The following is a 12,712-nucleotide window of genomic DNA, read 5'->3' on the forward strand; positions in this document are numbered from 1 at the left end:
AATGAATGTAAGGTTAGCCAATGGTATGGCTAACAAATCTTGGTTTTGATTTGTGATGAGGTTATCTTATAAATACACATGAATTTATCTTGAAAATATGTTGAATTGGTTTGGTTGATGTGGATTGGTCTCGATTTAATATTACATGGAAGGTTAGATATTTATAAAGGGGCTATATTAAATATAAAAAAAATAAATAAATAAATAAAATAATTCGTAAACTCCGGTAATGCCTCGTACCCTATTCCGGCAATGAGTATAGGTAAGAGGTATTACATCTACCTAATTAGAGAGCATGGTGACCGAATCGACATTATAAACACCGGCTGCTTTCATTGGCTTTGTCCTCATGACTTGCCACTGATAGTTATTCAGTGACATCTATAAACTCATAAGCATCTTTAGGTGTTTTATTATTGATGGTTCTGTCACTAGCTGCGTCAACCATTTGCCGAGTCGAAGGATTTAGGCCATTATGGAACGTTTGGACCTATAGCCAAAGCGGTAGCCTATGGTGAGGGCACCTTCTCAAAAGTTCCTTGTATCTCTCCCATGCATCGTAGAGTTTTTCTAAATCCATCTGCACAAAAGAAGAGATATCATTACGTAATTTAGCCGTTTTAGCCGGCGGAAAATATTTTAAAAGAAATTTTTCGGTCACTTGTTCCCAAGTAGTGATTGACCCTCGTGGTAATGAGTTTAACCACTGTTTAGCTTTGTTTCTCAATGAAAAGGGAAACAACTGAAGACGTGTGGTATCATCAGAAATGCCACTGATTTTAAATGTATCGCATAGTTCCAAAAATTTCGCTAAGTGAGCGTTGGGATCTTCATCCTGCAAACCATCAAACTGAACAAACTGTTGTATCAATTAAATTGTGTTAGGTTTCAGTTCAAAAGAGTTCAAAAGTATTTGTAGCTACAGTAGGTCTAAGTATGCTTGATTCAGTTCCTGTTAAAGAAGGTTTAGCATAATCGTACATAGTGTGTGGAGTAGGGTTTTGATTAACCGCAATTGCAGGAGGTAGCTGATTACCTTAGTTTTTAGCTATCTCTTTGTTTGGGGGTTGAGTATCGTCCTCTTGCTCGTTCTCTGTGTATTTTATGCTTCGCCTTATTTCTCTTTGGTTTCTGTGAACTATGCGATCAATTTCTTCGTAAAAAAGTAGTGGTCCTGACGGGTTTCTTCTAGTCATAAACTATAAAAACCTGCAAAGAGAAAGAAAAAATAAATTAATAAATAATAAAATAAAATTAATTTGCAAGAAAAATAAAAGGCTAAAGTAATAAAAATTGAGCGTTCCTAATATCTTAGTTCCTCTGCAACAGCGCCAAAAACTTGATCGCGTGATTTCGTGATAGGTTTTAAATATTTATAATTAATCGTTCTTGAAACTAACTATTATCGCGATGTATGCAAGTGTACAGTAGTATAGTTTTAGCAAGAACAGATTGTCGAATCCAAAGGAACTAAAAGTACTAGTAATGACTATTTTTTTTATTATCTAGCCTAAGAATAAGGAGGTTTTGTTTTAACTAACTAATTATCTAAACTAAGAACTCACAGAGAATAAAATTGGGGAATTATTTTTAGGAAAATCAATTGAATTAAGACAATACCTAAGGAAAAATCCACCTAGACTTTACTTGTTATTCTGGCTCCGAATCGGACAATTTATTCATTTAACTTGTTCCATAGAGATCCCTAAGTTATGTTATTATCCCTATTCAAGACTAATAATGTCTAATCCCTAGGTTGAATAATTGAGACCTTTCTCTAATTAACACGCTAGGGTTGCATTAACTTGATCTATGGATCCCCTTATTAGGTTTCACCCTAATCCGGAAAAATCTTGTCACTCTATCTCTAGGCATGCAATCAACTCCGCTTAATTATGACAAGTGTACTCTTAGACAGGGACTTTTGCTCCTCTAAATAAGAGCTTGTCTTGAATCAGTGTCCTGGGATATCAAAACAAGAATTAAGAACACATAATTAAGAACAAGTTAAATATTTATCATACAATTCTGAAAATAATAACAAGATTCGTCTTGGGTTTCATTCCTCTTAGGTATTTAGGGGATTTTGTTCATAACTAAATAAGAAAACATCTCAGAATAATAAAGAATACAAAACATAAAGAAAACCCAAAACTCTAAAAGGGGAAATTGAGGAGAGATCTTCAGTCTTGATGGTGAATCCGGCTTCTGGGATGGATCAATCGGCTTCCTTGGAGTAATTCCTTCCTTCCTCCCTGTGTGTGTCCATTTTATTCCTCCTCTAGGGTGTATTTATAGGCTTTGGAATGCCTACAAGCCCTCAAAAGTGGCCTTTTCTGAATTGGACTCAACTTGGGCTCGGCAGTGACATGCCCGTGTACGACTATTTCAGGCCGTGTTCGAGCCTGTCAGAATGGCACGGGCGTGTGTTCTACCCGTGTGAGTCGTGCTTCAATTCTGCCAGATTGACACGGCCGTGTGGGATGCCCGTGTGAGGAAGTCCAAGCCGTGTTGATTTCGTACTTTGGCCTATTTTCTCCGTTTCTCGTTCCTTTCGCTCTCCTATGCTCACCTAAGTATAAATCCTAAAATTAAAGCATTTGGAGCATCAAATTCACCAATTCTAAGGAAAAATCATCCATAAAATGCGTTAAACATGGGGTAAAAATATGTATAAATTACGGTTTATCATAGAACTATTATTGATGTTGGTACAGGTGAACTCACACTTCGTGTGGAGGATGAAAGAATCACTCTTCAAGCTCAAAATTTTACTAATACTGATCATGTGGTGCAACATTCTTTGCAGGAAACACGTTCGAAGAGTATACAGGAACCTTGTTCAAGTAACAACAAAGGACCCATCTATGAAAAACGAAGGCTACAAATCGAGGAATTAGATGAATGGCGAACACAGAAACCGAGAACAGATGATAAACAAAACCACGCCATGACGGGCTCAATGTTTCACCAAATCAACTTAAGGTTGGAGACAAAGTACTATTAGATGCAGCAGACCCTCGTATTGCCACTTCTGAACCTAATGGAGCAATCCCTCTTACGGTACTTAGCATTTTTTCATATGGTATAGTCGAAGTAATTCATCCCAAATTCGGCACTTTTGAGGCAAATATTGCTCGTCTAAAACCTTATTTTGATGAGATTAATAGCAGGAAGGAGGAGTGTAAACTCCTCGCACCACCATGACGACGCAGCAAGAGAGGAAAGTCGAGCTTAAACTCTAAATAAACGCTTCTTGAGAGGCAACCTGAGTACTAACAATGTCGATTTCTTTACATTTTTGTTTTTAACATCTAAATCATTAACTGAGTCCTTAAACACAGGTTTTCCAAATCCACATGGAAAGGCACACGGGTGTACCTTCGGCAGTGTGCAACCACAGGAGGCGACATGGTAGTGCGTTATGGCCATGGGAGAACAGAGCAAAATTTTTTCCCAACACGGGATTCGATACATTGCCACTGCCGTGCGGCATGGCCATGGGCAATTCTGTCAAATCAACACGAGCGTGCGACACGCCCGTGTTTATAAACCGTGGTCAAAACTACCAAATTAACACTGGCGTGCGACACGCCTGTGCCCACTAGTCATGGTCGATACTGTCAAAATAACACGGGCGTACGTGTATATACACAGGTGTGGGAAAAGCAAACGAAGCAGGACACGTGTCACAGAAGTAGGACACGGCCATGCGACACGACTGTGTGCACCAGCACACCCAAGGAACACGGGCGTGGGCCGAATTTCAGACGCGGCCAAATTTTAAAATCACGAAATGCACAGGCTAAAATAAGGGCAGACGAGCATGCCCCATGGCAGTGTGCCCCAATATCTATATAAACGCCTCACTATTCATCATCCCCTTCCTCAAAAACCCTAACCCTAGTCGTCGCAATCTTCTTGCCTCACCAACCTGCCACCCCCTAACTCTCCTTTCTTCTTCCATTTTCTTCCTCCTCATACCTCATTTCCCTTTTCTTTTCCATTTTCTCATTTTTTTCACCCTTACGAGCCCCATTGCAAACCACACGGCCTCACTGCCCACGCCCGTGGCTGACCCACACCCCTACCATCATGCCGTCGCTCCTTCGGCCACAAGTCCTCTACTAACAATTTTCTCTTCTTTTTTATTCCCTTTTGATGCTTACTATCATGATTTTATTACTTACATTTTGTTGCTAATTGCTTATCATAATATTCTCATCCTTAGGATCTATTTCATCTATCTTGTGTTGAATTTAGTCATGATATTACTATGCCATTTGCCATAAAATTTCTGTCATCAAGTTAGATTGCTTTTGGTTGAGTCTTGTTAGTGTCATTAGTTTGGTTGGATTTGTTAGTTTAACGATATTCATGGTTAATTCATGAATTTGTTAGAATATGTTATTTTCGTCGTTATTCTTACAGATACACCATGTCAAACCCACGAGGGAAAAAGACTATCGTCCCCGCCTCGAAGAAGCGAAAAGGACCAGCATCCTCCTCGGGTCCTACCACCGAAATCCTGCACCCATTCCTACAGTTTCCCCTGAAACCTCAGGAGGAACTCTTTCAGATACTACGGGCCCGACCCCTAGGTGTGGGCTGTTACATTGATTGGGTTGCACTCGAGCAGATCCAGCTCACTAACGCTATCTGGGCCCTCAGACTACTGACCCGTGGGGCCTTTTCTTCGAGATCATCGAGCCGACGTACCTCGAGCTCACACTCGAACTCTGCTCGACCTTCCACCTTCAAGTTGTTGTGATAGAGTTTGATGATCCTGGAATGATCCAGTTCTGTCTCGGCAGTTTAGTTTGCCAGCTGAGTGTACCTGAGTTCGGAGTCGCGTTAGGACTATACACGGAGGAGTTCATGGACGACGACGACTTCTCCAGCCTCCATCGCCATATCCACTACTTTCCTTCAAACTGTTGGAGGGCCCTCGTCCCTGTTTCGGCCACCAATGACCCTAGTCGCTCCAAGGCATCGACTCTTGCCCCATCCTTGAGATACCTACACGCCATCCTAGCCCACACCCTGACAAGACGGCGAGAGAGCACCGGTGTCGTCAACACTAACGATGCCTATTTTTTATGGAGCATGGAGTATGGGCACGTATTCGACCTCACTATTTCGTTGCCCTCGCCATTCGCCATCAGGCGGAGCGGCATAGGAAGGGAGTCATTTTCATTGGCCCTTATGTGACTTGCCTGGCACGATACTTCGGTCTCCTCAACACAGCGACGTAAGCATCCTCCCTCACCCTCATTGGTTAGATATCCCCACAGGGCATCTCAAGTATGCTGCATATGAGGATGATCGAGTGACGACATGGATTTGATCCTCCCCAGTACCGCCTCGTCTAGTCAGCCGAGTAGGAGGACCCAGAGGACATTGCCGATGATGTCCTTCCACCTCACGAGGATCCAGCCTCTCAGGCACCACCTATTCATCGTTCAGTTCATACGGCGGCTTCACTCTCTGACATCTCTGAGCGCCTCACTCGATTTGAGCAGCAATGTTTTTAGCGCTTTGATCACATTGATGCAACTATACATAAGATATGTCAGCACCTTCACATCTCATCCCCGCCCCCACCTCGCGAACCATCTAGCGATAAAGATGTTTAAAGACTTTTATTTATTATTTTTATGTTTTTACTTTTATCTTTTTAAAACAACTTTTTATTTTATTTTTCTTTAATTTTATTTTTACTACATCCTTAGGTTTTATAATTTATATTAAACAATTTATATTTTTAGCCATTTCTTTATGAGTAATCATGCTACTTTATATTTCCTAAAGAATTATTGATTTTATCGTAGTTATAAAGAGCTCCAAAGCTCACTATTACTTAGGAATTTGCAACTCCACTGGAAAAGGTTCTCCACGACTGCCATGTCCTACTCGACCACGACCATAGCTACCACTAGAATATTCTTTTGGCGCAGGATTTGTGGACTAATGAACCTCTACCACTACCGGAGTATCCTCCTCCAATCTCACATTTGCCTTAACCGACTACTCTCTATGAATCTAATTCAAGGATTCCATTTAACATTCAGGAAGTTTCACTCCTCTCCCTATCTTGTGATCTTATATCTATATTTTTCAGTAAATCTATCTTTGTACATTGAGGACAATGTACATCTTAAGTTTGGGGGGGTTATTTATATCATTATCAGAAAAATCCCTGAATTTTGTCTTGTTCTCAAATAATCTTCTCATATCATTATTAAAATGAATTTTGATTAATTTATGATTTTTATTGATATGTCTTGAATTAAAACATAGATATTTATGCATTAATTGTTAAACTTTAAGGAATTAGAGAATCAAGCATGATAAGTTGATTTTTTAAAATTAAAAATTTTAGGTTGTTTCCCCAAGTTTAGGTATTATCTTGAGTTGAAATTCACAGGTTAAACATAAAAAACCCATAATTTTTGTGAGATCTTGAGCCTTTAAAGCATATATTATTTCTTTCATGCTCACTTTTATTGTTGCTTTGAGTGCGTCAATATCGAATTATTACTCTAGAACTTGCTTGATTATGTATGTCAAGACCAGACCTTTTGAATTGATATGTCAAGATGATAAAGGCACTTAAGTTTAACCCACTCACTCCATAAAAGCCTACCTCTATAATTAACCCTTAGTGAACCCCCTCTAGCTTAACAAGCCATTCATTGATTTACCCTCAATACTAACCCATAAACCATTATTGTTGAAATCCCCTCATTTAATTTAATCCTTATTTTTGTCGAGATTTGATTTGAATAAATTACTTAGCTATGTTTTAGTTTTAGCAAAATTCTATGTTAATTTGATTTGTTCTTAAAAAAAATTATGTAATGCTTAGATTAAAACGATGTTATCCATGAAGAAAAGTTCAATTAGGAATGTAATTTGTTAGTTGTATTATTTTTCTAGTTAGGTAATTTTTCAATTCAATTTCGATTCTAACCTTCTTTGTCAGCTTATGACCACACCCCCTAACCAGAGCCATTTACAACCCTCTAAAGACCTTTTGATTGATGTATCTTCTAATATATAGTGGTGGAGAGTTGATTTTCACGCAAGCCTATGGTAATAACTTTTCATATTGACTAATGAGTGCTTCATTTGTTTTCCTTAAACACTTCGAGTGATTTGAGTGAATCGTTAGTGAGGATGTTGAATTCTGTGATATTTTGAATCAAAGGTGATTACTTAGATGAGGGGAGACACCTAATGTTTTCATGATAAAATGCTCAACTTGGAATGTTTGAAAATTTGATATTCTTCTAATCGAATTCTCAATGTATGATTACTTATGGTTTATTTTGAGATATTATTGATAGGAATTATAAATTGAGAAAAATGAAATATTAATTGTGAGTTGAGGATTTTGCTTGAGGACAAGCAAATGCTTAAGTGTGGGGGTATTTGATAAATCATAATTTATACATATTGTTATCCCATGCTTAGCACATTTATGGATGATTTCTCCTTAGATTTGGTGAATTCGATGATCCTAATCCTTTAATTTCATGTTTTATACTTAGGTGAGCATAGGAAAGTAAAAAGAGTGAGAAACGGGCCAAAAATGGAAAAAATGGGCCAACGTGGGAAATCAACATGACCTGGACTTCCATACACGGGTAGACCACACATCCGTGTCTATTCAACAGACTCGAACACTGGTTGAAGCACTTGTACACGGGCGTGTCACACGGGCGTGTCCCTGTCAAGCCCAAATCTAGTCCTATTCAGAAAAGGCCACTCTTGAGGGTTTTAAAGCATTCTAAAGCCTATATAAACACTCCAAGACATACCTAGAAAGGACACATGGAGTAGGAGGCAAGGAATTACTCGAAGGAAGCTGATTGATCCATCTTAGAAGCCGGATTCTCCTTCAAGACTGAAGATCTCCCTTCAATTTCCTTCGGGATTTTTGGGTTTCTTTATGTTTTGTTATCATTATTCTTCTGAGATGTTTTCTTTTACATATATGAACTAAATCCCCTAAATACCTAAAGGAAATGAAACCTAAGGCGGATCTTGTTATTATTTTCTGAATTGTATGATAAATATTTGACTTGTTCTTAATTATGAGTTCTTAATTCTTTCTTTAATATTGCAGGATATTGATTCAAGTATTGATGTGCTTATTCAGAGGAGCAAAAGTCCCTATCTAATAGTAGATCTAGCATAATTAAGCGGAGTTGATTGCACCCCTAGACATAGGGCGACTTAATTTTGCCGGATTAGGGTGAAACCTAATAAGAGAATCCATAGATCGAGTTAATGCAACACTAGGGGTTTTACTTAGAAAGAGATTTCAATTAATCAACCTAGGGTTAGACATTGTTAGTCTCGAGAGAGATAATAATATAACTTAGGGATTTCTACGGATCAAGTCGAGTGAATATATCGTCTGATTCAGAGTCAAATAACAAGTGAAATCTAGGTGGATTTTCCTTTGGGTATTGTCCAAATCAATTAATTTTTCCCAAAAGTTATTTCCCCAATTTTCTTCCTATGTATTCTTAGTTTAGTTAATTAATTTAGATAAAACAAACCCCTTTATTTTTAGGCTAGATAATAAAAAGAGAGTTAATACTAGTACTTTTAGTTCATGTGGTTCAACATTCCGGTCTTGCTATAAACTATACTACTGTTCGATAGGTGCGCTTGCCTTTATCGTGATAATAGTTAGATTTCAAGTATGATCAATCATAAATTTAAAACTTATCGCGATTTGCTTCAATGAAAAACCTTCTCAATCCCCCAATCCCGAAGACATTTCTCAAGGGCTTGACCAATGCTCTCATCTCTATGAGTAGAAATTAGGCAAAATTTTATAATTATCTTTTGTAACTTCCACTCATTATCTATCCAATGAGATATTAGAACCATGTAAGATATCCTTTGCAATGACGTCCAAGTGTTTGTCATCAAACAAATTCTACTTACCTCTTTTTAAAAAGATTGTTTTAATGTATTCTTCATGGAATTAAACAAATCAAGACAACATTTTCTAATTGTCCAATGAGATGGAGATGAAACATTGGGCATGCTATAGAAATAAATAACTTAAAACCCTCCCCTTCCACAAATATAAAAGGTAATTCATCCACAATGATCTTATGAATTAATCCATTTCTAATATCGTCTTGGTTAAATACCCAAGTTGACAAATCTACATTTTCTGGGCTAGATTTTGTAAATGCAAGTTTTGTTTGCTTAATATCAGAGACATTACCTTGGAGTTTTCTTGAGCAAATCTTGTAACACCCCAAACCTAGCCTAGACGTTATGGTCGAATCTGGAGAAGAGCTACAGAACACCAAAGAAATGTAATCGTGAAACTAAGAGTGACAAGTGGCATTGAAAATAAAAGAAGAATAAGCCAAGATTTTGCCAAAAAGGGAAAAGAACGTCAAAAGAAAACTAAAGAAAATGTTTTTAGGGGATAAAAACAAAAATAAAATGGGTATGATGGCATATCCCTAACTTTCCTCTGATTTCTAGCTAAATCGAGACTCTCCTAAACAACCAAGCAAAAAAAAAATTAAGTACCCACACTCGCGCAAAGATTCGAACACAAGACCTCCAACACACCAATACCTTTACCACTCGAACCAGCAGGCTCATTCTGATATGGTACTACAATCAATTTAATATAAGCCTATTGAACAGAGATAGGGCTTAATTCTAAAAAAAAAAAAATTGCCTAAGCTAAGGCTTGAACTTGGGACCTCTCACATACACTCAGAGCGGTTAACCACTAAAGCAGATACACAGTTATGTCACATTTTCACAAAAGTAGAAATAAGAATTTTGGGGCGTCTTCATATGGTTATTTAGATTGGTGGTAGAAGCCCTAGTTTCTATTGTGTAAGCAGCATTGCAATAATTACACTTTGCCCTATTCTCCCTATCTTCAATTGAGTATTTGCTGAAATGTTGCCAACAAGATGCCCTTGGTTTGGTCTTTTTTCGAGTATTTCCCTTCTTTGTTGTGCGGACAACTTTAGCAGGAAAAATAGGTGTACTTCTTGTAATGTTTTTTTGGTTTGGGACGTTTGCGATGATATTGAGTCATTTATCTTCAAAAATAAATATAACCAGTTAAAATTACAAAAATGGTCAAGTGCCATAATTTCATCAAATTTTTATACTCATAGATATGTTCCACACAAATATCCATCAACAATTCAAATTAAAGCATTCAAAATTAACTCAAAACAAAAACAATAGAGTAGTTTATAAAATATACTAATTTAACTTATCAAATATATTAACGAAACTTATAATTGAGTAAAAGTAACAAAATTTTAAAAATTGAGAATAAAAGCCAAATTTTCAAAACTCTTGTTTGAAAAGTTGTGGTTCACATAAATAATAATATAAAGAAATAAAGTTTTCAATAAATAATATAAAAAAATCAATAGTCAAAGATGAAAGAAGCCATAGTCCATAACACTTATTTTGGAAGATTGGAGTGAGATTCCCAATCATTTCAACTAATGTTTATAATGGATAGAGATTAACAAATTATTTTAGCTTGCAAATCATTCTCATCCACATGTTCAGGAATAGAATTTGAAAGAGCTAAAATCCCATCACATTTGTCACATACTGCTTAAATAAATGTAATAAACATAACATTATTAGGCATCAACAGGTTAAAGGTCGTGATTTCTAGTTTTGGCCAATACATACTTTGTTACAATCTAACAAATTGGATTAAGCTGAAGACTTGAGTGGGAAGTTAGCGTAAGGCATTTTTTTCTTTCATGTTAGGACATTTGATGCACTATGTCTTCGTCTATTTTTCAAACACACTATTGGAAGAATTATGATTCACGTGTTGTTTAAGATAAAAAAGTGCATGCCTAAATAATACTTATTAGAAACAAATAACGTAATAGGTCACGTTCGTTTTCACCTTTAATATCCATGGCTTGGTCTTCATCTAGAATGTTGCATTAAAGTAGCTATATTTGTTTTTTTTTTCTTCTGTAAAATTAATTTATTCAAATAGTTTATTAGTTTAATTTGAATTGGCTTTTATAATATAGAAATATGCATGGCTTAAATGAAGCTAAACCTACTAATAATGGTTAATTAAACTTTCAATAATGAGAATGAATAACAAAACCTGGAAACCTTGACTAGTAAAGACAGACCCTTAAATTCATAAAAAGGCAGGTAGACGAGGCAATCTTGAAATGAGAATTTTTTAAATGTGTGATGAGCTAACTTAGTTGGGATTCCCTCTAGCATTGATATTGTAATAACCCGATTTAGGGCCTAGTTGGAACAGTGGTCTCGGGACCACAAATTCGAAGTTAGAAAAATTATTTTTTTATTATTTTTATGAGGATATGGTACAATTATATTAGAGCAGGAAAAATTAGGTGAGTTAATTTTAGCGATTTCTAGTCCAATTTCGAAAAATGACTAAATCGTATAAAAGGAAAAAGTTACATTTTAGTACCCAAATGTGTTAAATAACTAGAGAATCAAAATTGAGGGCTTTTAAAGGGCAATTACACTCTTTTTAATAGTGTTAGCCGGCCATGGAGTGAGGGGAGACAAAATTGTCAAAGTTAGGTAAAGCTTAGGTCACCAATTTTGACTAGTTTCATTTTTAATAAAAGAAAAAGAAAAAGAAAGAAAAAGCTATCATCTTTTCTCCCTTCTTAGCTGAAAATATCAGCAAATATTTGGGGTTTAAGAGCTTGAAATTTCAGCAACTTGAAGCACTCATAAGTAAGTGATTTTGATAGTTTCTCTTAATGATTTTTGCATTTTTGAGACCCTTGAAACATGAGCTTTCAAATGAGGGTGATATCTTACAAAATAGTCAAGAGTTTAGGATTTTTCCATGGATGTATTTGTGATATATGCTGAGTTTTTATGGAAGAATATGAGTCCTAGTTGTGTTATAAACAACTTTTGTGAAAGGTGTTAGCATGAAAACACCTGAAGGGACTATTTTGCATAAGTTGCAAAATAGGTGGTTAGTATGTGAAATAGTGAGAATTTGGGATTGCTCTAGTAGTAAATAGAGTTTATCTAGGCTTGAAATACGAAGAAATTAGATAAAATTTGATTTTCGAGCATAGGGGTAAAATGGTCATTTTGCCAAGGCCTAAGGGCAAAATGGTCATTTTACCAAAATTGTGAAGTTATTAATGCCTAATTATGTTTTGTGACTAAATGGATGTATATTGTTAATATAGATCAAGATTTGCCAAAACTAAGCCTAGACTAGGGCAAAGCCAAGCAATCCGATTAAGCCGTCTAGTCAAGCACTTTTTATAATCCGAGGTAAGTTGTATGTAAATAATACAACTACACTGTTAATACTTGTATTCATATTGTCATTGAATTGATATTGTACGAGTTGTTAAGTTATAAATTGAGAATGCCTTGTAATATTTGATATAGTAGAAATATCCCGTTGAAACTTTAGGATATGAACTGGATATTCGTGCCAAGACATGGGGTGATTTGTGTGCCAGTGTAAGACATGTCTGGAACATGCTTCAGCCACATTATGAGAGCCATTGTAAGACCATGTCTGGGACATGGCATCGGCATCCAGACGAGGGCTAGTGTAAGACATGTCTGGGACATGCTTCAGCCATATTATGAGAGCCAGTTTAAAACCATGTCTGGGACATGGCATCAACATAGAAATGAGTGCCAG

At 36.5% G+C, this 12,712-nt stretch overlaps 1 non-coding gene across 1 annotated transcript; it reads left to right on the top strand.

Annotated features, from left to right (window-relative positions):
• The first annotated feature begins 506 nt into the window (after positions 1 to 506).
• Positions 507 to 613, top strand: LOC128281099 (small nucleolar RNA R71). The gene has a single exon (XR_008271314.1). It is a non-coding gene; the product is annotated as a small nucleolar RNA R71 (small nucleolar RNA).
• The last annotated feature ends 12,099 nt before the right edge of the window (positions 614 to 12,712 follow it).

This window comes from Gossypium arboreum, chromosome 9, assembly GCF_025698485.1.
Source record: "Gossypium arboreum isolate Shixiya-1 chromosome 9, ASM2569848v2, whole genome shotgun sequence".
Lineage (NCBI taxonomy): Eukaryota > Viridiplantae > Streptophyta > Magnoliopsida > Malvales > Malvaceae > Gossypium > Gossypium arboreum.